Source organism: Triticum dicoccoides, chromosome 3B, assembly GCF_002162155.2.
Source record: "Triticum dicoccoides isolate Atlit2015 ecotype Zavitan chromosome 3B, WEW_v2.0, whole genome shotgun sequence".
Taxonomy (NCBI): domain Eukaryota; kingdom Viridiplantae; phylum Streptophyta; class Magnoliopsida; order Poales; family Poaceae; genus Triticum; species Triticum dicoccoides.
This window is the reverse complement of record NC_041385.1, coordinates 11757105-11784302: the sequence shown is the minus strand read 5'-3', so window position 1 is coordinate 11784302 and position 27198 is coordinate 11757105.

Genomic DNA, 27198 nt, shown 5'->3' with positions numbered 1-27198 from the left:
TTGGTCGAGTGATCTTTGTTTTGCTTTGTTGCCTGACAGGCCACCACGGGAGTTATACTCGATGCCCAATGGAGCGCAAACACCGACTGAGGAGGAGGAAGAAAGTGGGGGCGAAAGCCCGGAGGAGTGGGACTCGGATGCTGACGACGATGATGAGGGCGATGACTCTGGTGAGGAGGAGGAAGAGGAGGAGGAGGAGGAAGTTGTACCTCCTCGCTCGGAAAGACGCTCGAAGCTTGCCCATGACCCCGCGGTCGAGCGTGGTAAGAGGGTCGCAACCGTCACGCAGTCGTCCAAGCGCCCTCGGACTACTTCTCCGGTGCCGACTGAGAAAGCTCCGAAGCAATCTCGAGTGGCGCCGTCGAAGTCGGCGAAGGTCTTGCCGAACATGAAGATGGTGATCCCCACTATCTCAGGGTAATGGTGTAGCTTGAGTTTGTCTGTTTCGCATGAACTTATTCTTGGTCGACTCATGAGCTAATCGACTGTCTTCTGAAACTGCAGTGCTGCTACTTCTGATACCTCGGCCAGAGCTGAAGATCAGGAGATGGAGGATGCTGTTACTTCGAAACCTGGTATGACTCTTGTAGTTTCATCTTCAGTCGATTGGCTTCTTGTCTCTAATTTTGATTCTTTTTCTGCAGCTTCATCTAACGTCGTTATCGACCTTCCCGACGACGACGACGAGGAACCACCGAGGCAGAGAAGGAGCAAGAAAGCGTCTGCTGGCAAGGCGACTCAGGATGTGCCAGCACCCGAGACATTGGTCGTGGAGGGAGAAAATGTCACTCGGCCTACCGTAACCTTTGTGGTGCCGTTGACGAGTGCTCGTCCTTCGTCATCGAGTGCTGCTCAACCCTCGCTTTTCTCAACCTACCACGTTCCAGAAGACCAAGCTAGTGCTGCTAAAGAAGCAATACGCCAAGCGGGGGTCATGATGGAGCAAGTGAAGGCAATACGAGAAGCCAGCCAGGCAGCCTATGATGCTAGTTCAGCTCTTCAGAGTAATGTTCAGGTCAGTCGGTCACTGCCTGTTCTGTTAGGATATGATATCTGAAAACTCTTCTTTCTGAAATTCCTAGAGTTTGTCCTACACCCACTGGGTGTGTCGATTGAAATTCCGGATTAGTGGGGGCATGCTGAGTGCACCCACTGGGTGTAGTCCCCAAGGCTATGGTCGACTGCTGGCAGTCGACCATAGGCTTTATGTCTTAAGTTTTTTCCTTACTCGACTATGTCGAATAGATTCATAGACCGGTGGGGGCACGCAGAGTGCACCCACTGGGTGTAGTCCCCGAGACTGTGGTCGACTGCTTGGCAGTCGACTATAGTCTAAAGCACACCTCCCATTTTTTTGTTGTTATTGGTCGACTGGTCGACTCTAACTGATGAAACTAGTGGGAGCACGCTGAGTGCACCCACTGGGTGTAGTCCCCGAGACTGTGGTCGAATGTTTGTATTCGGCCGAAGTCTTAGAAATGCTATGATTTTTCCTTAGTCACTCGGAAGTGAATTGTCTTTGACGTCTGTCGATTGGTTCTTCGTAGAAATCCTGCGACCTTGTGGCTCGTTACACTGAGATGGAGAACAAACATATCCAGCTCGAGCTTGATCTGAAACTGACCCAAGAGAACCTAACGAAGGCGAAGGAGGAGGCTAAAGGTATGTTTGGTGAGGCCTCCGACGAATGCTTTTGCCTCTCGTTTGTTTTAGAGTCTGATCTCACTGTAATTTTGCAGACAAAGTGAGGGATGCCCTGAAGAAGAAAGACCTTGACTTGGCTGAGTTGCAGAAAACGGCTTTAGAAAAGACCAAACTCGCAGATGAGAAGTTGGCTTCAGTCACCAAGCTTGAAGAAGAAAATACCAATCTGAAAGCCGCTCTTGATGCTGCCAACAAGGAGGTCAGTCGACTGAAAAGTGACAAGATTGCCTTGAATAACAAGGCCAGTGAGTTGGCGGGGAAGAAGAACGATCCGGAGGCTTATCTTGGTGGACTCGCCAAGAAACTATTCCTTATGCTTGAAGGTAATCTTTTGTATCAAACAGACATTTTAACTGTGATCTTCAACTGTTGTCTTGATTCGGTGGTTATGCTTGCAGAATTTTGCCAGAACTTTGAAGAGGAGACTGGTCAACTGGAAGTAAACCTGGACCCCATCAACTCTCCCGTGAAAGATGAAGTCGCCATGAATGTGCTCCGGCTTGAATCTCGTGTTGCTGCTGTCATCGATTATCTCGCAAGGCTGAAGGTCGCAACTTCTCGCATCGACACAACACTCTGGCTAAGAGAAACGCTCCAGAACGACCTCAAGTCTCTGATGACTCGATTGAACGAGGTCCCAAGTCGAGTGCAGGAGCGGAAGAAGTCTTCGGCCAGGTGTGGTGCGGATGTTGCTTTGTCTCTGGTCCGCGTTCATTGCAAGCATGCGCGAGAGGACAAGCTGGTGGCCCTTAGGGTGGCTAACACCAAGAAGCACGATTTCCGATCTTTCATGGAGACCTTCATCGCCGCCGCCACTCGGATTGCAGGTGGAATCGAGCTAGATGAGTTTGTTGCACCTTCCAGCCCTCCACAGGAGGGGTAAAAAACTTCTAAGCTTGATACTTTAAATTTGCCTCTGTATGCCGAGTGATTTTTGTACCTTACCAGGCCTAGCGCCTGAGCACTTTCGGTTCCGTTAGGTGTTATCCGAACTTGGACTCAACGTTGAATATGTTTGCATTTGGTTTGAGGTGTCTTTTGCAGGTTAAAGCGAAGCGCTTATTGCAATCGACTTGTTCCCCAGTACACTTAGGCGAGCACTCGGCTGCAGCTAAGCCCCCGAGTGAGAGGTTTGCTCTCCACTCGGTAGGATTTTCAAAAACTTAGGCAAGCACTGGGCTGCAGCTAAGCCCCCGAGTGGGAGGTCTGCTCTCCACTCGGTAGGATTTCAGATACTTAGGCGAGCACTGGGCTGCAGCTAAGCCCCCGAGTGGGAGGTTTGCTCTCCACTCGGTAGGATTTTCAAAAACTTAGGCAAGCACTGGGCTGCAGCTAAGCCTCCGAGTGGGAGGTCTGCTCTCCACCCCGTAGGATTTCAGATACTTAGGCGAGCACTGGGCTGCAGCTAAGCCCCCGAGTGGGAGGTTTGCTCTCCACTCGGTAGGATTTTCAAAAACTTAGGCGAGCATTGGGCTGCAGCTAAGCCCCCGAGTAGGAGGTCTGCTCTCCACTCGGTAGGATTTTGGATACTTAGGTGAGCACTGGGTTGCAGCTAAGCCCCCGAGTGGGAGGTTTGCTCTCCACTCGGTAGGATTTTGTATTGGTGGTGTAGCTCGGAAGGAGAGGTTAGCAGTCGACCTGCACCTCGTCCTCCTTGCAGAGCGCATGTTGTATTTGTGGCGTAGCTCGGAAGGAGAGGGTAGCAGTCGACCTGCACCTCGTCCTCCTTGCAGAGTGCATGTTGTATTTGTACTTAGGCGAGCGCAATGCTGCAGCTAAGCCTCCGAGTGGAAGGCTGGCTTACTACTCGGTAGGATTTTGTTTAACTTAGGCGAGTACTTGGACTGCAGCTAAGCCTCCGAGTGGTAGGATGGCTTACCACTCGGTAGGATTTTGTTTAACTTAGGCAAGTACTTGGACTGCAGCTAAGCCTCCGAGTGGAAGGCTGGCTTACCACTCCGTAGGATTTTGTTTAACTTAGGCGAGTACTTGGACTGCAGCTAAGCCTCCGAGTGGAAGGCTGGCTTACCACTCGGTAGGATTTTGTTTAACTTAGGCAAGTACTTGGACTGCAGCTAAGCCTCCGAGTGGAAGGCTGGCTTACCACTCGGTAGGATTTTGTTTAACTTAGGCGAGTACTTGGACTTCAGCTAAGCCTCTGAGTGGAAGGCTGGCTTACCACTCGGTAGGATTTTGTTTATCTTAGGCGAAACGGATTTCGCAGCTAAGCCTTCGTGTGGGAGACTGGCTCACCACTCGGTTAGGATTTTTTTATAGACTTAGGCGAATCGGATTCGCAGCCAAGCCACACACTGGGGGATTGTTTTATATGGACAAAAGTAATAACAATTACTGGGAAAACTATAAAGCTCTTGTCTTTGATAAATAAACTACAGGAGTACTTTTATTAGAACTCATCTGAGTGAATACTTAAGTGTAAAAGGGGCAGAGGAGCTCCGCGTTCCAAGCTCGGGGCTCGTCGATCTGATGCTCGACATTGTAAAGACGATATGCTCCATTGTGGAGAACCTTGGTGACAATGAAGGGTCCTTCCCAAGAAGGAGCAAGCTTGTGTGGTTTCTGTTGATCCACTCGGAGGACCAAATCTCCTTCCTGGAAGGCTCGACTCTTCACATTTTTGGCGTGGAAGCGACGCAAGTCTTGTTGATAAATGGTCGAGCGGATCAGAGCCATCTCTCTTTCTTCCTCTAAAAGGTCGACTGCATCCTGCCGTGCTTGTTCTGCTTCAGCTTCGGTGTAGAGCTTGACCCGAGGAGCATTGTGGAGAAGGTCACTCGGCAAGACTGCTTTAGCTCCGTAGACCAAGAAGAACGGAGTTCTTCCAGTCGACCGGTTGGGCGTGGTCCTTAAGCCCCAAAGCACCAAGGGAAGTTCGTCGACCCATGCACCAGCCGCGTGCTTGAGATCACGCATCAAACGGGGTTTCAACCCTTTGAGAATCAAGCCGTTGGCTCATTCTGCCTGTCCATTCGACTGCGGATGGGCGACTGAAGCGTAGTCAACTCGTGTGCCTTGAGTGCAGAAAGCTCTGAATTCTTAGGAATCGAAGTTTGACCCGTTGTCGGTGATGATGTTGTGCCGGACTCCATATCTGAATATCAATTCTCTGACAAAGCTGACAGCAGTACCGGCATCGAGGTTCTTGATGGGTTTGGCCTCAATCCACTTGGTGAACTTGTCGACTGCTACCAGCACATGGGTGAAACCGCTTCTGCCTGTTCTCAAAGGGCCGACCATATCCAAACCCCATACTGCAAAGGGCCAAACAAGTAGTATGGTCTTTAAAGCTGAGGCGGGCTTGTGTGACATATTGGAGTAAAATTGACATCCCTCGCACTTGTCGACTATATCCTTTGCCATTTCATTCGCTCTGGGCCAATAAAAACAGCTTGGTATGCTTTAGCCACGATGGTCCGAGAAGACGCATGATGGTCACAGGTCCCCGAGTGGATGTCATTGAGAATCATTCGACCTTCCTCCGGTGTTATGCATTTCTGGCTGACTCCAGTCGCACTTTCTCTGTATAACTGACCCCTCATGACGGTGAAGGCTTTGGATCGGTGGACGATCTCCCGAGCCTCTTCTTCATTCTCGGGGAGTTCTTTTCTCAAGATATAGGTGATATAGGGCACTGTCCAATCGGGAGTGATGACCAAAACTTCCATGATCAAGTCGACCACAGCTGGGACCACGACTTCAGTCGGATCTATGGCGCTTTTGGGCTGCGGGACTTCTTCAGTGAAAGGATCTTCTTGAACCGACAGTGTGTGAACATGCTCCAAAAACACACCACTCGGAATGGCTTCCCTCTTGGAACCTATCTTCGCCAAGTCGTCGGCTGCTTGATTTTTCAGTCGGGGAACGTGATGGAGCTCTAACCCTTCAAACTTCTTTTCGAGCTTCCTCACTGCATTGCAGTATCCAGTCATGGCTGGGCTTCTAACATCCCACTCCTTCATCACCTGATTGACCACCAAATCTGAGTCGCCATAAACCATAAGGAGACGGACGCCGAGTGAAATGGCCATGCGCAACCCATACAAAAGTGCTTCATATTCTGCTTCATTATTGGAGGAATCAAAGTGGATCTGGAGCACATATCTGAGATTCTCTCCTCGGGGAGAAACCAAAACAACCCCAGCACCAGAACCATTTAACATCTTAGAGCCATCAAAGAACATGGTCCAATGCTCCGAGTGAACTTGAGTCGGTTGCTGCTGTTCAATCCACTCGGCAAGGAAATCTGCTATAGCCTAGGACTTAATGGCTTTCTTTGCCTCAAATTTGATATCAAGGGGAAGGAGTTCAATCGCCCATTTAGCCACTCGACCAGTTGCATCTTTGTTGTGCAGAATCTCTGACAATGGTGCGTCGCTGACGACTGTAATGTCATGATCAGAGAAATAATGAGCAACCTTCTTCATGGTCATGTAGATCCCATATACGAGCTTCTGATAATGAGGATATCTTTGCTTCGATGGGGTCAAAACTTCAGAGAGATAATACACTGGGCGCTAAACTTTGAAGGTTTTACCTTCCTCTTCCCGCTCGACCGTAAGTACTGTACTGACGACTTGTCCTGTGGCTGCAATGTAAAGCAACAAAGGCTCTTTGCTGATTGGAGCAGAAAGCATCGGCTGGGTGGAGAGCAGAGCTTTTAGCTCGGCAAACACTGCATCAGCTTCTGGAGTCCACTCGAACTTGTCTGCCTTCTTCATCAATCGGTAAAGAGGCAACGCCTTTTCACCGAGGCGAGAGATGAATCAACTTAACGCGGCCAAGCATCCAGTAAGCTTCTGGACATCGTGTACACGCACAGGGCGTTTCATTCGGAGTATGGTGCTAACTTTTTCTGGGTTAGCATCGATTCCTCGCTCTGAAACGAGAAAACCGAGTAACTTTCCGCCAGGCACTCCGAATGTGCACTTTGATGGATTGAGCTTGATATCATATCTCCCGAGATTGGCAAATGTTTCAGCTAGGTCAGTCAACAGGTCGGAACCCTTTCGTGACTTGACCACGATATCATCCATGTACGCTTCCACATTCCGACTGATTTGAGTGAGTAAACACTTTTGAATCATTCTCATGAACGTGGCTCCGGCATTCTTGAGGCCGAATGGCATGGTGATATAGCAGAAGCACCCGAATGGAGTGATGAAAGCTGTTTTGATTTCGTCAGGTCCATACAGACAGATCTAATGATACCCAGAATAGGCGTCTAAAAAAGACAATCTCTCGCACCACGCAGTCGAGTCGACAATTTGGTCGATGCGAGGGAGAGGAAAATGATCTTTTGGGCAGGCCCGATTGATATGTTTGAAATCAATGCACATGTGAAGTGATTTGTCCTTCTTGGGAACCATGACGACATTGGCGAGCCACTCGGAGTGGTATATCTCTCGGATAAACTCTGCTGCAAGGAGTCGAGCCACCTCCTCGCCAATGGCTTTTTTCTTCTGTACAGCGGACCGTCGAAGATGTTCCTTAACAGGTTTCACTTTTGAGTCGACTCTGAGGTGATGCTCAGCCAGTCCCCTGGGAACACCCGACATGTCAGCTGGCTTCCATGCAAAGATGTCCCAGTTCTCACAGAGGAACTGGATGAGCGCTTCTTCCTATTTAGAGTCGAGTGTTGTGGAAATATGGGTCAGGGCTGCATTGGGGTCAGTCGGGTGGATATGAACTGGCTTCGTCTTCCCTGACGACTGGAACGCCGACTCTGTGCCGGGCTTCTTGGCCCGCAGCAAATCACTCGGATCTGCATTTTTCTTGTATTCTTCCAGCTCTACCACTGTTATCTAGGCATCAGCAATCTTTGAGCCTTTCTGGAAACACTCTTCTGCCTTCTTCCGGCTGTCAGTGATAGTGATCACGCCTTTGGGGCTAGGCATCTTTAATTTGAGGTACACATAACATGGTCGAGCCATGAAGCGGGCATAGGCTGGTCTTCCCAAAATAGCGTGGTAAGCGCTCTGGAAATCCACGACTTCAAATTTCAGCTTCTCTTTGCGGAAATGCCTCGAGTCGCCGAACACTACATCCAGAGCTATTGGACCGAGTGACTCAGCCTTCTTTCCAGGAATGACTCCGTGAAAACTCATGTTGCTGGAGCTGAGCCTGGACATCGGAATGCCCATTCCTTTGAGCGTCTCAGCATACAGTATATTCAACCCACTGCCGCCATCCATCAAGACCTTCGTTAGTCGAGTGCCTTCGACGACTGGGTCGACCACCAGCGCTTGCCTCCCAGGGGTGGCAATGTGAGTGGGGTGATCGGATTGGTCGAACGTGATGGTAGTTTGCGACCATTTCAGATAGCTTGGTGTCGCCGGGCCGACCATATTTACCTCTCGGTTGATCACTTTTAGTCGACTTTTGCTCACATCAGCAAAAATCATCAGGGTGGAATTGACATGAGGGCACCCTCCATCACTGTCCTCATTGTCCTCGGCCTTGTCTGACTCCTTCTCTTTGTCCTTGGGCTGTTTTCCTGGAAACTGCTGGATTAAGAGCCGGCACTGGCGAGTGGTATGTTTCGGATAGATGAAGTTACCCTCTTCGTCTTTCTTTGTGTGGATGTGACACGGTAGATCCATCACGTCATTTCCTTCTTTATCCTTTACCTTCTTGGGGTTCCAAGATCCTTTGGGCTTCCCTTTGAATTTGCCCTGAGTCACGGCCAGAGCCTCTCCAGGAGCAGCTGGCTCGGCCTTCCGCTTCTGCTTCCGACTGGAGTTTCCTTTTTCCGACTGACTCGGCTTATACTTGCCACTCCGGAGTCTGTCCTCTTCTTCACCGTTGGCGTATTTGGTGGCAATCTCCATCATTCGACCCAGGATCATATCTCCGGTTCGACCAAACTTTAGGCTCAATTCTCTGTTCTTGACACCATCCTTGAAGGCGCAGACCACTTGATGGTCCGACACATTCTCCACGGTATGATGCAAAGTGATCCATCTCTGGATGTAATCTCTAAATGTTTCACTCGACTTTTGTACACAGACTTGCAGCTCCGTCAGTCCGGCCGGTCGTTTGCAAGTTCCCTCGAATGTCCTGACGAACACTCGGGAAAGATCTTCCCAGGTGTAAATGCTGCTAGGAGCTAACTGATTCAACCACGCTCTGGCCGAACCCTCTAGCATGAGTGGCAAATGCTTCATGGCCACCTCATCATTACCACCACCAATCTGTACCGCCACTCGGTAGTCTTCAAGCCAAGTTTCAGGCTTGGACTCTCTGGTGAACTTACTTACCCCAGTCGCCAACCTGAAATTGGGGGGTATCACTGCGACTCTGATGGCTCTGCTAAAGCATTCTGGACCTGAAACATGGACTCGGCTGCTAGTGGGCATATCTCTATCATGGCCACCTCTATGAGCTCTGTTCCGGTCGACCAAACCTTGCACGATGACGGATCTCGCGTCAAAGCCTGGTTCTCTAGGATCGGTCGGAGCTCTCCGCCCAACACTGAGCTGGAGCCTGTCATCTTGCTGCCGATGGGCGTTAGACCCACTTCTCGGGGGAGGAGTGAGCACTCGACGCCTATCATCACGGTCAAATCGGTCATCATAGTGGTCTCGCCAGCCTTCACGTCCCGAGCGCCTCGGAGGTGACCTTGGGCTGTGAGCCGACTGAACAGTATTCGTAGCGACGGATCGACTATGAATCCAGTTTCACAACTGTGACACAACTGAATTCTGATCTCCTGCCGCCCGGAGAAAATCCCTGATCTGCATCAAGCCTCTTCCAGCCTCCGACTGGGAGGGCTGAATTGACTCCGCTATACGGGCTGCAGCTGCCAAATTCTGAATCGGAGTTTGATATACCTGAGTCGGTTGAGGAAAGGGCTGACGTTGTCTGGAGTCAGGTACTCGTTGATGCGCACGCTCGTCGAGTGCTCACTGGAGGTTCTCCAGTCGAGTGCGTTCAGCCAAGTTGGCCAAACGCGCCTCTTCCAAGGCACGAGCCTTAGGAGTTTCTCCTGCGATGGGAGTATGCGGGGCAGCCATGTTCCGGCGGCGAAGATCCTCTCTTTGTTGAGAAGTGAGTGGCTCGGGCTGATATTCTTTGTGGGCCTGAGCGGGGTCGCCTCCGTCGTCCATCCCGTCAGCGCGGGGGAAACCGGGAGGGCTACGAGGCCCGTTGACCATCAGGACCTCCGCCGCTGGATCACTGCTGTCGCACTCGGATGCAGTCTCCATGGAGCCAGTCGACAGATCGAATAGGCCGTAGAGAGATTCGTCGGGCTCAATTGCCGCAACTTGGGTGGTGGCTGATTGGCGAGCCACTGTATGTCTCACCCATCGCTGAAGTCTCGATCGACCAGAGCGCTTGCGCTGGCGGGAGACAGGGAGGGAGGACGGCACAGGAGTCGACCAGTATGGGGTCGATGGCTGCCGTAGCAGGACGCCGCGGACACACGCCCGAAAGTGTGTCGCCCCGCGGACGTGGAGCGCTTCGATGTCGAGTGGTGCCTCCTGGAGCCAAGCGGAGTCGTCGGCGATGAAAGCGAGCGCACCGAGACGGATCTCACGGCCCTCGACCAGAGCTCCGCCAGAAACCATGATGAAGGCAATCGGACAAATTGCAACTTCTCCAAAAAGTCTCTAAGACACCGGCCCCACGGTGGGCGCCAACTGTCGTGGTTCTAAGTCTGACAGTAGAATGGGGGGTAGGTATGGAGAGGCAAGATCCTAGCTATGGAGTAGTTGTACACATGAGTGTTTAGCGAGTTCAGGCCCTTCTCGGAGGAAGTAATAGCCCTACGTGTTGGAGCCCGGAGGCGGTCAACTGGTTTCTGTGTATATGAGTTACAGGGGTGCGAACCCTTTACACTGAGGAGGGGGGTGGCTTATATAGAGTCCGCCAGACCCCTCCGGCCCTCAGTTATGCAGGGTTTAAAGTACATTAAGACAGGGGGTTACTAGTAACGCCCTCATAAACACCATGAAGACTATTAAAGCTACTTAATGACAGACCATTGCGTGCTGAGTGACTTTAGGTCTCCTGGCCGTCGAGTGGTTAGCTTCATGGTCGAGTGGCTATCCTCATCGTCGAGTGAAGTCCCTGTTGGTCGACTGGAAGGTAGCTTCTTCTAAGGATGTCCTTGGGTACGGTATCCTAGATAGGACCATGACCCTACCCTAGGTACATGACTTCATCATTCACCCCCCTCTAGTCAATAACTAGCGCTTTCAATTGGTATCAGAGCAAGGTACTCCCTTGTTCTACGTGATTCGGTTTAACCACCTGGAGTTTAGCTATGTTGACTGCAGGGATAATCAAAGTCTCCGCTGCTTGCCTCGTGTTCGATGGAACTGAATATCCCTACTGGAAGAATAAGATGCGCATGCATCTTGAAGCCATTGATGTCGACCTCTGGTATGTCGTCAAGAATGGCGTTCCAAAAACTGGTGAAGGTGTCACCCCTGCTGATGTCAAGAAGTTCATTCAACTGGACTCGACTGCAAAGAACATCATCTGTGGTCATCTGACCAAAGGACAGTATGGTCGTGTGAGTGCTCTGGAAACGTCAAAGCTAGTCTGGGACTGGCTGTCCAAGGTCAATGAAGGTGTCTCAACTCAGAGAGATCAAAGGATCAGTGTTCTTCGCAACCTCTTCAGCCGCTTCAAGAGAAACAACAATGAAAATGTCCAGCTCACGTTTGATCGCCTCACCGACATCACAAATGAGCTTCAGGCTCTCGGCGCCACTGAGATCACCAAGCATGAAATCATCAAGATGCTGCTGAGATCTCTTGATAGCTCCTTTGACACCCTTGCCCTCATGATACAAGAACGTCCTGACTTCAAGACTCTCGATCCGTCTGATATACTTGAGAGGCTCAACACACATGAGTTCCAGCTTTCTGAGAAAAGAGATATCTATGGCCCCAACTATGGCCGAACTCATGCTTTGAAGGCAAAAGTTGTTTCCTCATCTGAAGAAGAAGAATCTGACTGCGGTTCTGATGATCCTGAAGACATTGGAAGGGAACTTGCTATGCTTGTGAAGAAGTTCCAGAAATTCACCAAGAACAAGGGCTTCAGAAAGTCTTCACGATCCAGTTCAAGAAAAGATGAAGCCTCCACTCAAGAAAACAAGAAGAGAACATGTCACAAGTGTAAGAAGCCTGGGCACTACATCTCTGAGTGTCCTCAGTGGGACAACGAGGAGAAGAAGAAGAAGAGCAAGGAATATGACTCTAATGACAAGAAGAAGAAGAAATCTTCAAAGTCTTCTTCCAATTCCTCATCAAAGTCTTCATCTCATAAGAAGAGATCATCTGGCAAGGCTCGTGCTTTTGTTGGCAAGGAAATGGATTCAGAGGAGGAGTCTGCTTCTGAGGAGGCGGAGGTGGAATCTGAAGCTGAGTCCGATTCTGGCGTTGCAAGTCTGGCTCTAGCCACAGCCTACGTTGCCAAGTCCATCTTCAACACTAAAGACAATGACTCCCACACCAACACTGATGATGACAAGGACGATCCTGCTCCCACCTACTGCTTCATGGCACGCGGTGCCAAGGTAAAATCACGCGATGCTTACTTTCAAACATCAAGTGAAGATGACTCCGATTGTGAATCTAAACCCAACTACAAAACACTTGCTAAAATTGCTACTGAACAACAAAGGGCTATGGAACATACTTAAAAACTGTTAACAAAAGCAATGACCCGTTGGACGCGGAAATGACACGTTCACAGTCCTTAGTTGAAGACATAAAAAATCTTCATGCTAAGTATCAAGAACTTGAAAGTCTTCATGAGACGCTCTCAACCACTTATGAAAAGCTCTCCTATGATTATCTTCAAAGGAAGCAAGAGCTTGAGAAATTGAAAGCGACTCATGAAGATCTTCAAAAAGAGAATGAGTCATTTCGCGCTCAACAGATCAGTTCCGCTCAGGATAGATTTGAACCACCATGTAAAAAATGCATTGAGCGTAATAACGCTACCTCTGTTGCTGGATGTTCCACTGCTGCTACTGTTGCTCTGTCTTCAACTACTGATGTGATAACTAACCCCTTTGCTGAGGATACCACTACTATTGCTGATGGAAATGCTAGGTTGAAGACATTGCTTGAAACAGGGATGTATAAAAGTCTGAAAGGGCATCAGACACTTTGCGATGTCCTCAAAAAGCAGATTCTGAACCGAAACCCTAGGAAAGAGGGTGTTGGGTTCGAGAGGAAAATGAATGTTGATGGTTCCTACTGGAAGCCTGAGCTGTATCCCAAAACCACATGGGTTGCTGCAAAGGAACCTTCAGTGGATCCATCCACTTTATCTGGCTTTACCTGTGCTAATCCTATTATCATTGATGAATCCTTTGATGCAAACTATAAACTGTTCAAAAATCAGAATGGTGAAGTGTTTGCCAGGTATATTGGTACTAACTGCAGGAATGGACCGCCAACGAAGAAGATCTGGGTTCCCAAAAGCTGTCTTGGGAATCTTCCTATGAATGTTGTCATGACACCACCAGGGAAGAAGACAAACCCCAGACCAAAGGCGTCACATGGTCCAGCGGCTTCATACGGAAACAGGACTCACCTGAGTCACCCTAACGCCAATGTTTTGCAGGGAAATCATACTCAAACTAATGACTATGAACGTGTGTCCTCAAACCGCCATGTTCATAGGACTAAGAACTTTTCTGCTTACTCATATGAGTATCATTCATCTCCTGCAAGGCTATTTGCTAGGGCTCAAAAGCCGAAATTCTCAGATGCTGCACTTAGACTCATTGCTTCTAAGCCACCCCTAAAGATGTGGGTGGTGAAGAAGAACTAACTCTCTTTTGCAGAACATGGTCTCCAGCCAGCAATCAAAGGCGTCCGATATTATTGCTGGGGACCTAAAACACAAAGGGACGCATGATAAAATGACTTACTATGTATTCCACATATGAATCGCTTACCTGTCATACTGTGTGTTCTAACTTTCATCTAAGCTGTGATAATCCTAGTGTGCGTCAAATGCTTATGCTTCACAACATACCTTGTGAAGCCTATCCTCCTAACTGCACTGTAGGGCATGACACCTCGTGCTTCAGAATGGATTATGGACAGCGGATGCAATAATCATATGACTGGTGATCGAAGTCTTCTCATGGACTCAACCTTACGTCCATCCGACAAGAGTCAAATCACATTTGCTGACACTGGTAAAGGCAAGGTATTGGGTCTAGGCAGAGTTGCAATCTCAAAGGATCAACACATGGATAAAGTGATGCTTGTTGAATCCCTTGGATTCAACTTAATGTCTGTCTCAATGCTTTGTGACTTAAACATGATTGTGATATTCGGAAAATATCGTTGCTTTGTACTAATGGAATCTGACAAGTCTCTAGTCTTTGAAGGGTATAGGAAAGGTGATCTATACATGGTAGATTTCTCAGCAGGTCCACAGCTTGCCGTATGTCTTCTTGCAAAAGCTTCAGAATGCTGGCTCTGGCATCGAAGGCTGGGGCATGCTGGCATGAGGAACTTACACACACTCGTCAAGAAGAAGCATGTCATAGGCATCGAAGGTGTCAAGTTCAAGAAAGATCATTTGTGTGGTGCCTGCGAAGCTGGAAAGATGACGAGGGCCAAGCACCCCTCGAAGACAATCATGACGACATCTCAACCCTTCGAGCTGTTGCACATGGACTTATTTGGCCCTACTCACTACTCTACCCTCACAACAATATCGTGTCTCTATGGAGTCGTCATTGTTGATGACTACTCAATATATACATGGGTGCACATAGTTCTCTACAAGACTGAAGTACAAGATGTCTTCAGACGATTCACCAATCGAGCAATGAACAATTATTGCGTCAAGATCAAGCATATCAGAAGTTATAACGGCACTGAATCCAAGAACACCGGGCTTGATCTCTATGTGGATACAATGGGAATCACTCATGAGTTTTCTGCCCCATACACACCTCAGCAAAATGGCATTGTAGAGCGCAAGAACAGAACCCTTATTGAAATGGTTCGAACAATGCTCGACGAGTACAAGACACCAAGAAAGTTCTGGCCTGAAGCTATTGATACAGCATGTCACATCATCAACCGTGTTTACATCCACAAGCTTCTGGGCAAAACATCCTATGAGCTCCTTACTGGCAAGAAGCCAAATGTCAGCTACTTCAGAGTCTTTGGTGCTAGGTGCTGGATCAAGGATCCCCATCACAAGTCAAAATTTGAACCCAAAGCTCACGAAGGCTTCATGCTCGGTTATGGAAAGGATTCACACTCTTACAGAGTCTTCAACCTCTTTCACTACAAAATCGTTGAAACTGTGGACGTGCGATTTGATGAAACCAAGGGTTCACAACGAGAGCTCCTGCCAAGCACACTAGATGAAGCTCCTTCCAGCGAATTTATCAAGCTGATGGGAACTGGTGAAATCATGCCCTCTGAAGCACAGCCTGAAGAGGAACTTATCATTTCTGCACCAAACCAACCTGAAGACAATGCTCAGACCAAAGACAATCCTCCCCATGATGACAATGATCAGCATGAGCAAGGGCTTCGTCCAGTTCATCCTCGTGTTGCAAATGAAGTACAAATTGAGAAGATAATTGATAGCATCAATGCACCTGGTCCACTTACTCGCTCAAGAGCAACACAGTTAGCAAATTTCTGTGGGCATTTTTCATTTGTGTCAATATCAGAACCCAAGAAAGTTGCTGAAGCCTTTATGGAACCTGAATGGATTCAAGCCATGCAAGAAGAACTTCAACAGTTCAAGCTGAATAATGTTTGGGAACTTGTCAAGCGCCCTGACCCTCGCAAGCATAACATTATTGGCACTAAATGGATATATCGGAACAAGCAAGATGAGCATGGTCAAGTCGTCAGAAACAAAAGCACGTCTTGTGGCTCAAGGATATACTCAAGTTGATGGAATTGACTTCGATGAAACATTTACTCCTGTGGCTAGGCTTGAAGCTATTCGCATACTGCTAGCCTATGCTAATCACCACAACATCTTGCTATATCAAATGGATGTTGTTGTTGTCAAAACCGGCAGATCTCGGGTAGGGGGTCCCGAACTGTGCGTCTAGGCGGATGGTAACAGGAGACATGGGACACGATGTTTTACCCAGGTTCGGGCCCTCTTGATGGAGGTAAAACGCTACATCTTGCTTGATTGATATTGATGATGTGGGTATTACAAGAGTAGATCTACCACGAGATCAAGGAGGCTAAACCCTAGAAGCTAGCCTATGGTATGATTGTTGTTCGTCCTATGGACTAAAGCCATCCGGTTTATATAGACACCGGAGAGGGCTAGGGTTACACAAAGTCGGTTACAATGGTAGGAGATCTACATATCCGTATCGCCAAGCTTGCCTTCCACGCCAAGGAAAGTACCATCCGGACACGGGACGAAGTCTTCAATCTTGTATCTTCATAGTCTTGGAGTCTGGCCGATGATGATAGTTCGGCTATTCGGACACCCCCTAGTCCAGGACTCCCTCAGTAGCCCCCGAACCAGGCTTCAATGACGACGAGTCTGACGCGTATGTTGTCTTTGACGTTTGCAAGGCGGGTTCTCCTCCATATTCCATGTGTTTGCCGAATAGTGTCCGGTTTCCTTATAAATGATGCGCTCCTTGGCTTCCACGTCCAATAATGGCCCTCTTCCACGTGTCGTATGAATGCGAAAATCCAGGGTATCTTTACGTTTTACCCCCCTAGCTGCGTGAATAAGCCGCCTATAAGAGAGGCGAGGATCCAGATTCGAATCACACCATCCTCCTTCCGCAAGTACTCATCGAAGCGCATCTGACAAAAATCCATTCCAACATGGACAGTCGACGCGGCTCCTCCTCTCGCGCTCCCAGTCCTCAGCCAGGAGATTGGAGGAGATGTTCAGTCCCGCATAGCGAGTTAGTGATGCTCCAAGCAGAGGGATACCTTCCCCCAGCCTTTATGGTTCTGGTTCGAGCCGGACTGGCCACCTACAAGGGTGGGAAGCAGGCGGAGAGCGTCCCCAATCCCTCCAAAGGAGAGTGGGTATGCTTCGTCCCCTACCTAATAAGGGGACTCGGATTTCCCATAAATCCGTTTCTCCGGGGGCTCCTGGAGTTCTATGGACTCCAACTTCACCACCTCACACCTGCCTCCATCTTGAACATCGTGGGCTTTGTAGCTCTTTGCGAACTGTTCTTGGGCATCGAGCCCCATTTTGCGCTGTGGAAGAGATTGTTTTGCCTCGTACCCCGTTCTCACGAGGGGTCGATATATCAAGTGGACGGAGCCGAAATATGGTGCATCGCCGGGACCGGATATCTATCCGGAACCCCGAAGAAGGCGTCCGAAGAGTGGCCTTCGGAGTGGTTCTATATGGAAGACGCCCCGCTGCCGGATCCAGTTCGGATCAGCCTCCCGGAGTTTAGCAACGCTCCTCTGAAGAAACGCCTGAGTTGGCGCCCACGGAGCCCTCAACGGGAAGATGATATGAGCGTCCAATATCTGATGGGCCGGATAAGGTTACTGGCCCATTCCGGATTCACCATGATTGGAGTCATGGCCACATGCATTATGTGAGGGGTGCAGCCGCTCCAATATAGGGGCCACCCCATGTGGGATTTCAATGGGGAGAATGATGCCACCCGTCATGGCCGCAAGGGGCCGGGATCGGCCGCCAATCTGGTGAAGATCCTGTCCGGCTTGTACAAGGGGGAGAAGGAGGACTTCCTCCGCACGAGTCCATTGAATGGATTCTCCATGAATAACCCTCGGAGCTGGGTAAGCGGACGTTTATATATCCGATCCGTGTTTTCAAAGATAAGTGTCTTACTTTATGATTTCGACGCAGGAACTACTCCACAACCCGAGGATCCGGGAAGATCCCTTGATCCGGCCTCCGGGGAGGATCCGGACATAATGGTGGAACTGATTGACGGGGTGTTCCACCAACTCAGCATAGACAATGCTCTAGTCGCCATTACGGCTGACTACCCCGGTTTATCTCCGGCTTCCCAGGTGAGTACGACCGAAGTCCTGACACCATTACTTTTTAAATGCTTATTTCTGACCTCCGTGTACCAACGGTGCTTCGCAGGAGGTGCCCTTACGGCGGGAAGCCGAGCCCGCGGTGACTGACCAACCAAGGTCAGTGCGGCCCAGTAGGCGGAAGAGGAGTGTGGTGCGAATCGAAACATCGCCGCAAAGGTATGGCGCACCATTGTCTTTAAGGGAAAGACTCCTGGGAGGTATATTAATGCTCATGATTCTTCCAGGAGAAAGAGCGCTCGCCGGACTGTGCCCGGAGAGGTTGCCAACCAAGCCTCCGCCAGCCAGGCTCCAACACCTGGTCCGGAGGGGGAGGCGAGCGCAAGGCGCGAGCCGGATGCTCCTCCAACAGAGGATGCCGACAGGTTTTCCGCCACCAGATCCGAGGTGGAGAGCGCCATGAATCACAGGCGCCGTCGGACGGTTCTTTGTGACACGTGTTTCTCCCCAGAGGCGTTGAATGCCTTTAATGCGAGAGACGCGCACCTCCGTGCTGCTCAAGATGGTTTAACCAGAGCCACGGAGCAGTATGTGAAAGACATACGGGTGAGAAATTTTAATAGTTATATATGCCAGTAGCCCCCGAGACTTAAAATAGTTAAACTAACTGATTTAAGGATCATTTGTTATGCAGGATCTTACGGAGAAGAATACCCACCTGTCCCAGGAGCTTCAAGAATGCAAGGCCCAACTTGAGGCCGCACTTGCCGCCGCCGGGGGAACCACAGAGACCCCCTCTGGTAATACATATTTCGAAAAGATAAGTAGTTTATGAAGTGCGGCTTGTGCATTTAGTCTGACAATAATATTGCAGAGGGTGCCGGACTAGATCCGGACAAGCAACATCTGCTGCGCCAGCTGAAGGCCGGCGAGAAGGTGCTTATGAGGGTGTAGCAGGAGAGGAACAAACTCCAAGATGCCAACACCCAGCTGGGCGAAGAACTAAAAGATGTTCGGGTCCAGCTATCTAAATCCGTAAAGGAGAATCGGCGGCTTCGTCGCGGCATTTACACCAAGTGCTTGAGCAAACTCTTTTGAAAAGAAGAGTTCGGCGAGGAAGTCGATTGACAGAAATGTGTCTGTAGGTGTGCTCACGGGTCGTCCGGCGGAGGAAATGCCTGGTTCCACGGGTGACCTTCTTCCCGAGCTGCTGCAACTGCACGAACATGTCCGGCAGGCAATGAGCGGCGTCATTTAGGCCTTATGGCCTTCCGCCTCCCTACCCGAGGGTCTCGGAGGGCTTGCTGAGAAGCTTCAGGGAGTACGGCAGCGCTTCCGTCTGTGGAAGATATCAGCCTGCCGTCAAGGCGCCAGGGAGGCCTGGGCCATGGTGAAGACGCGGTACACGAAGGCTGATCCAAACCACATGGCCGAGGTCGGACCTGTGGGGCCCGATGGGAAGGAGATCCCTGTGAGCCTGATGTACGGCCAAGTAGAGTTGGCCGCGAAATATTCCCAATGGGACTGTAAACTAGACAGCCTGTTAGATGGGATTGAAGAGGAGTACAATCAGTCAGTTTGACGATGTAATTGAAAATGACATGTAAAATGCCTTCTAGCCGGATTGTAGATCGTTTGTCTTTGCGGACCTTTTCGCTTCAACCTCGGGACCCAACAGTCTGGAGTGTGTCCGAATACCCTCACGGTTATACAAAAACCGGGGCATGCATGGAGACCAGGCGTAGGGGTCATAAGTGCTTTATCAGACAAGTGCCCAACTAGGTATGTTATATTACATGGTTAGTAAGAAACATCTTCCAGGGAGAATAGTTCCGTTAGGGGTTCCTTTCCCTGGGAGGCATGCCCTAAACTGCATGTCCGGACTGCGAAAAGAGCGGAAAAAGCATCTGGGGGCAGATAAATAAATAAGTAATAAATCATCTTTCAAGTCACCGACCGAATATTCCCTTAAGAACGCTAGCCATCGGCTTCACCTAGTCTGAGGTACACATCCGGCTGACCCGGCAGTAACAATCGCAAAGGTGCTCCCTTTACCTCCTAGCCGAACAATCGGGAACGTAGGGGTAAGCACAGGAGCCAGGCAACCCAGCTTGGCCAAAACTTAAGTCATATCGATGCATATAATGGTGAGTAAAAGGTACATGCGGAAGTATGACACATGTGTTGGGCATGAAGCCCGTATAAATAAGCTTCTGTTAAAGAAGCCCCCAGGTATAATGAGTGCGAGTAGCACATCAAGTGTGTGCGAACAATGTGCAGATCAGCCCTCAAAGGCTTTTACTGAAAGAGGGAGGAAAAAGGAGGGAAACCAAAGGCAGCGAAAAAATATGAAAGGTGGACGGAGGAAGGAGACGAACTCTGAGTCCGGCGCTAGGCGTAGAATCTTCGGAGACGGGCTGCGTTCCATGGGTTCGGCTCGAGTCGGTTGTTAGATGCGTTGCATAGACGGTATGCACCGCTGGTAAGGACTTGGTCGATGATGAAGGGACCTTCCCATTTGGGCTTGTGTTTGTCCTTTTTCTTGTCCGGCAGGCGTAGAACGAGCTCGCCAACATTGTAAGTTTTGGCCCGTACTTCTCTGCTTTGATATCTTCGAGCCTGCTGCTGATAGAATGCGGAACGGGATTTTGCCACGTCGCGCTCCTCCTCTAAGGCGTCCAAACTGTCCTGCCGATCCAGCTCGGCTTCTCTTTCTTCGTACATGCGCACGCGAGGTGAGCCATGAATTATATCGCAGGGCAAAACTGCCTCTGCGCCATATACCATAAAAATGGTGTGAATCCAGTAGTGTGATTTGGCATGGTCCGCAGCCCCCAGAGTACGGAGTCGAGCTCCTCTACCCAGTGCGTGTTAGATTCCGTGAGGGACCGCACTAATCTGGGTCTAATACCACTCATGATTAGACCATTTGCTCGTTCGACTTGACCGTTAGGTTGAGGGTGATAGACTGAAGCGTAGTCGAGCTTGATGCCCATGTTTTTGCACCAAAGTTTAACCTCGTCGGCCGTGAAATTCGTGCCGTTATCAATGATGATGCTGTGGGGGACGCCAAAACAGTGTACTACCCCGGATATGAAGTCTATCACAGGTACGGATTCTGCCGTTTTAACCGGCTTGGCCTCTATCCATTTGGTGAATTTGTCCACCATGACCAATAAGTATTTTTGCTTGTGGGTTCCCCCTTTAAGGGGTCCAACCATGTCAAGCCCCCAGACCGCGAACGGCCAAGTGATGGGTATAGTTTTGAGGGCGGTGGGTGGCATGTGGCTTTGATTAGCAAAGAGCTGGCAACCGACGCATCGTTGGACTAAGTCCTGAGCATCTGCCCGGGCTGTCGGCCAATAAAATCCTGTACGGATGGCCTTGCCTACAAGGGCCCGGGCTGCGGCGTGGTGCCCGCCGAGTCCGGCGTGAATTTCAGTCAGGAGATTTCGCCCTTCCTCTTTGGAGATACACCTTTGAAGGACTCCGGTTGTGCTTTTCTTATAAAGTTCTTCCTCATGGACCTTGTAGGCTTTGGATCGCTGAACTATGCAGCGGGCCTCATTTTGGTCTTCGAGAAGTTCCTGCCTAATTAAGTAGGCTAGGAATGGTTCCGTCCACGGGGCAATTACTGCCATTATTTCATGGGCTGAAGGTGTTATTTCATTGGCTGAGCCACTGATTGTGTCAGAATGTTCCGTGTTGGGTGGTGCAGTTGGTTCCGGGTTGTTATTTCCAGATTCCTCTTCCCATAATACGGATGGCTTAAAGAGCCGCTCTAGGAAGATGTTTGGAGGGACGGCGTCGCGTTTTGCGCTGATGCGTGCCAACACGTCTGCTGCCTGGTTATTATCCCGAGCTACATGGTGGAATTCGAGTCCTTCGAACCGAGCTGACATTTTTAGGACGACGTTATGGTAGGCTGCCATTTTCGGATCCTTGGCGTCAAAGTCTCCATTTACTTGGGATATTGTGAGGTTTTGAATCCCCGCGCACCTCTAGGCGTTGAATACCCATGGAGATTGCCATCTAGAGACCATGTAGAAGGGCCTCGTATTCGGCTGCGTTGTTGGAGTCCGTGTACATTATTTGAAGTACGTATTGGACTGTGTCTCCAGTTGGGGACGTCAAGACGATGCCAGCCCCCAAGCCAGCCAACATTTTGGAGCTATCGAACTGCATGATCCAATTTGAGTATGCGCCGTACTCTTTAGGGAGTTCGGCTTCGGTCCATTCGGCGATGAAGTCAGCCAAAACTTGCGACTTTATAGCTCACCGTGGTTTCTAGGTTATGTCAAATGGTAAGAGCTCAATGGCCCATTTTGCAATCCTGCCCGTCGCGTCGCGATTGTTTATAATATCGTTGAGAGGTACTTCGGAGGCCACCGTTATGGAACACTCTTGAAAGTAGTGTCGCAGCTTCCGGGATGCCATGAACACCGTGTACGCTATCTTTTGATAATGTGGGTACCGGTACTTGCATGGAGTTAAGACAGTGGATACGTAGTACACTGGTTTTTGAAGAGGGAATTTGTGCCCTTCTGTTTCTCGTTCGACGACGAGTACCGCGCTGACAACTTGATGTGTTGCCGCGATATATAATAACATCGTTCGCCCAGGTTGGGCGCGGCCAGGACCGGATTTGTTGCCAATATGGCCTTAATTTTGTCGAGTCCGGCCGTGGCAGCATCCGTCCATTCGAAATGTTAGGTGCGCCGGAGGAGGCGATAGAGGGGCAGTGCCTTTTCTCCCAAACGGGAGATGAAGCGGCTTAGAGCCGCCATGCATCCAGTTAGTTTTTGTATTTGTTTGATGTCTTTTGGGATATCCAATTGTGACAGAGCTCGGATCTTGGCTGGGTTTGCTTCAATTCCTCTACCGGATACAATGAAGCCCAAGAGCTTTCCGGCTGGTACGCCGAAGACACATTTTTCCGGGTTGAGCTTAATGTCGTATGCTCGGAGGTTGTCGAATGTAAGCCTCAAATCGTCTACTAGAGTTTTGACGTGTTTGGTCTTAACGACCACATCGTCTACGTATGCCTCCACTGTTTTGCCTATCTGGGTAGCCAGACATGTCTGAATCATGCGCTGATATGTTGCACCGGCGTTTTTGAGTCTGAAGGGCATTGTGTTGAAGCAGAATGGTCCGTATGGAGTAATGAATGCCGTTGCGGCCTGGTCTTTTTCCGCCATCTTGATTTGATGGTATCCGGAGTATGCATCGAGGAAGCACAATGAATCGTGCCCTGCGGTAGCATCGATGATTTGGTCGATGCGAGGGAGGGGGAAAGGATCCTTTGGACAGGCCTTGTTAAGGTCTTTGAAATCGACACAAAGGCGCCATGATTTGTCCTTTTTTGGTACCATTACCAGGTTTGCTAGCCAGTCCAGATGTTTTATATATTTGATGAATCCGGCTTCTAAGAGTTTGGCTAGCTCCTCTCCCATTGCCTGTCTTTTGGGTTCGGAAAATCGCCGAAGAGCCTGTTTGACTGGCTTGAATCCTTTTAGGATGTTTAGGCTGTGTTCTGCCAGCCTGCGTGGGATTCCTGGCATATCTGAAGGGTGCCAGGCAAAAATATCCCAATTTTCCCGAAGGAATTCTCGTAGTGCGGCTTCTACATCAGGGTTTAATTGTGCCCCAATGGAGGCCACCTTTGTGGGGTCCGTTGGATGGACCTGGAATTTGACTATTTCGTCTGCTGGTTTAAAAGAGGTGGACTTAGATCTCTTATCGAGTATCACGTCGTCCCTATCCACCGTGGAGCGCAGCGCAGTGAGTTCCTCTGCCGCTAGGGCTTCGGATAGTGCCTCTAGGACTAGTGCGGCTGTCTTATTTTCGGCGCGGAGTGCTATATCTGGATCACTGACAAGAGTGATGATTCCATTGGGCCCGGGCATTTTAAGCTTCATGTACCCGTAATGGGGTATAGCTTGGAAAATTGTGAATGCCTCTCGCCCTAACAAGGCGTGATATCCGCTGCCGAACGGGGCCACTTGGAACGTGACCTCCTCGGACCTGTAATTGTCCGGTGAGCCGAACACTATATCTAGTGTGATTTTTCCTGTGCAGCGTACTTCCCGACTATGGATTATTCCTCTAAAGGTTGTGCTGCTTCACTCAATGCGGCTCCAGTCAATTTCCATTTTTTGGAGGGTTTCCTCGTAGATGAGGTTTAATCCGATGCCGCCATCCATGAGTACCTTTGTAAGATGAAAGCCGTCCACTATCGGACTGAGGACCAATGCGGCTGGTGCTCGGGCTGTTCCGAATTTAGGTTCGTCGCTGGCATTGAAGGTGATAGCCGTGTCACTCCATGGATTTGTTGTTGCTACTTTGTAGACTTCGGCGAGGCTGCGGATTGTTCGTTTCCGCATATTATTTGATGCGAAAGTCTCGAAGATCGTTAATACCGTACTGGTATTGTTGGGCTGGTTACCCGGGGCTAGAAAACCTTCACCACTTTTGGCCACCTGCCGTAGTATCCAACATGCTCGAAGGCTATGTGTTGGAGTGGCGCCCTCTGTACTATGGATTTTACAGGGTCCGTTGAGCCATCCCTCCAGTACGGCTCCGTGCCCTTTAGGGTTTTTTTTGCTTTTTGGTTTTTAACCCAGGTGCTTGAGTATGACGCACCCGTTTATTTCGAACTAGGGTTGTGTTCAGGGCCGGATTGTCCCAAAACCTGGTTTCGGTTTTCCAGGCACTCTCCATCGCACAATATTTTTGTATTATGGTCACCAGGTCGGTGAAGCATGTAACTTCGCGACGACTTATGGCGTTCATGATTCCCTTGCCCGTGCAATTGTTGCAGAAAATTAAGATTGCGCTTTCCTCACAGCAGTCCTTTATCCTGTCCATAACCAGGAGGAATCTGGCCCAGTAATGATGTACTGTTTCATCGGGCTCTTACCGTATTTGAGATAGATCGCTTATGTTTGGGTGGGCGGGCGTAATTAAATTCGGAACCCCGCCCAATCTGAGGCTCAAAGGCCGAGAAGTCTCTGGATTTGGAAGCTTGGATTGCTGGATGTTATCCAACAAATCTGGTCCGATGCCTGACTTTAGCTTCAGTACTTGATTGATGTCCGTCCCTCCGCGGGAATCCGGACAGAACTGGTCTTTAACATAGAAGAAGAGTCGCCGCGTTGTTACTCCACCACAACAACGTGGTGGGTAGCCTGGGGAGAGTTAATTTCTCTCAGATCGGATTTAAGCCCAATCTGATCATAGTCTATAGCGACTCCCAGGGCGGCGATGCGATCCAAGAGCTCGTTTACGGAGGAGAGATCCATCGGATCTAGCTGCTCGGCGAATTCTGAGTTGACGTGAAGATCACTGTTGATGACCTGAGAGGTCATTGTCGGAGCGGCGGCCGAACAGGCGGTCATAAGAAAACCGCCCAGCCGGATAGTTTGGCCGGTGGCCAAAGCTCCCTTGATGACGGCGCCGTCTTTAAAGACGGGAAAAGGCATCCCTCCTGATTGCGACGGCACAGAGGAACTCTCAATGAAAGCACCAATGTCCGTGTCAAAACCGGCGGATCTCGGGTAGGGGGTCCCGAACTGTGCGTCTAGGTGGATGGTAACAGGAGACATGGGACACGATGTTTTACCCAGGTTCGGGCCCTCTTGATGGAGGTAAAACCCTACGTCCTGCTTGATTGATATTGATGATGTGGGTATTACAAGAGTAGATCTACCACGAGATCAAGGAGGCTAAACCCTGGAAGCTAGTCTATGGTATGATTGTTGTTTGTCCTATGGACTAAAGCCATCCGGTTTATATAGATACCGGAGAGGGCTAGGGTTACACAAAGTCGGTTACAATGGTAGGAGATCTACATATCCGTATCGCCAAGCTTGCCTTCCACCCCAAGGAAAGTCCCATCCGGACACGAGACGAAGTCTTCAATCTTGTATCTTCATAGTCTTGGAGTCCGGCCGATGATGATAGTTCGGCTATCCGGACACCCCCTAGTCCACGACTCCCTCAGATGTGAAGAGTGCTTTCCTCAATGGCAAGATTGAAGAAGAAGTGTATGTTGCTCAACCACCTGGCTTTGAAGATCCAAAACATCCTGATATGGTGTACAAACTAAACAAAGCACTGTATGGTCTCAAACAAGCTCCTCGCGCTTGGTATGATACAATCAAAGACTTCCTGAAGAGCAAAGGCTTCAAACCAGGATCCCTCGATCCCACACTCTTCACGAAGACATATGATGGTGAACTGGTTGTATGCCAAATATATGTGGGTGACATAATCTTCGGCTGCACCAACCAGAAGTATAGTGATGAGTTTGGATACATGATGCAAGAGCAATATCAGATATCCATGATGGGTGAGCTGAAGTTCTTCCTTGGTCTTCAAATTCGTCAGCAAAGAAATTGCATCTTCATATCTCAAGAAAAATATCTCAAAGACTGTCTGAAGAAGTTCGGCATGCAAGATTGCAAAGGTTACACGATGCCAATGCCAGCCAAATATCATCTTGGTCCCGACGACAATGGTAAAGACTTTGATCAAAAGGTATACCGCTCCATGATTGGTTCTTTACTTTACGTTTGTGCATCTAGGCCAGATATTATGCTTAGTGTTTGCATGTGTGCTCGATTCCAAGCGGCACCAAAGGAATCGCATCACTTAGCTGTGAAGCGAATTCTTCGATATTTGGCTTACACCCCAACACTCGGATTATGGTATCCAAAGGGCTCAAGATTTGATCTGGTTGGATTCTTGGATGCTGATTATGCTGGTGACAAAGTGGATAGCAAGTCTACATCAGGAACATGTCACTTTCTGGGACGATCACTTGTCTATTGGTCTTCAAAGAAGCAAAACTGTGTATCACTCTCAACTGCTGAATCTGAATACATTGCTATTGGATCTTGTTGTGCTCAGCTTCTGTGGATGAAGCAAACTCTCAAGGACTATGGCGTCAATCTGAAACAAGTACCTCTCTTCTGCGACAACGAAAGCGCCATCAAGATTGCCAACAATCTAGTTTAGCACTCGAAGACAAAGCACATTGAAATTCGTCATCACTTTCTCAGAGATCATGTCATGAAGAAAGATATTGACATCATTCACGTCAACACTGAAGAGCAACTAGCAGATATCTTCACAAAGCCCCTGGATGAGAAAAGGTTTTGCAAGTTACGGTGTGAGCTAAATATCTTGGAATCCTCAAATGTCCTGTGATCAATCACACATCCTAACACTTATGCATGTTGATGACTTAGATGTGCAACACACGAAGTAAAGTATATCTTCAATCAATGAAGACTTACATTCTGAGTGTGAATACATTAACGTGGAATTTGACTTCAGAGCGCCACGATAATTGTGTGTCGTGTCTGGGTCTAATACTTCCTATACGGTGGGTAACGCCACCACCAAATTTCTTGGTTTGAAGTGTTTCACTCATGGCGTTATTGTTGAATATCTTCGCATTTGATTTGACTTCAAAATTTCAACTAATCTTCATGATTTACTGCACTAG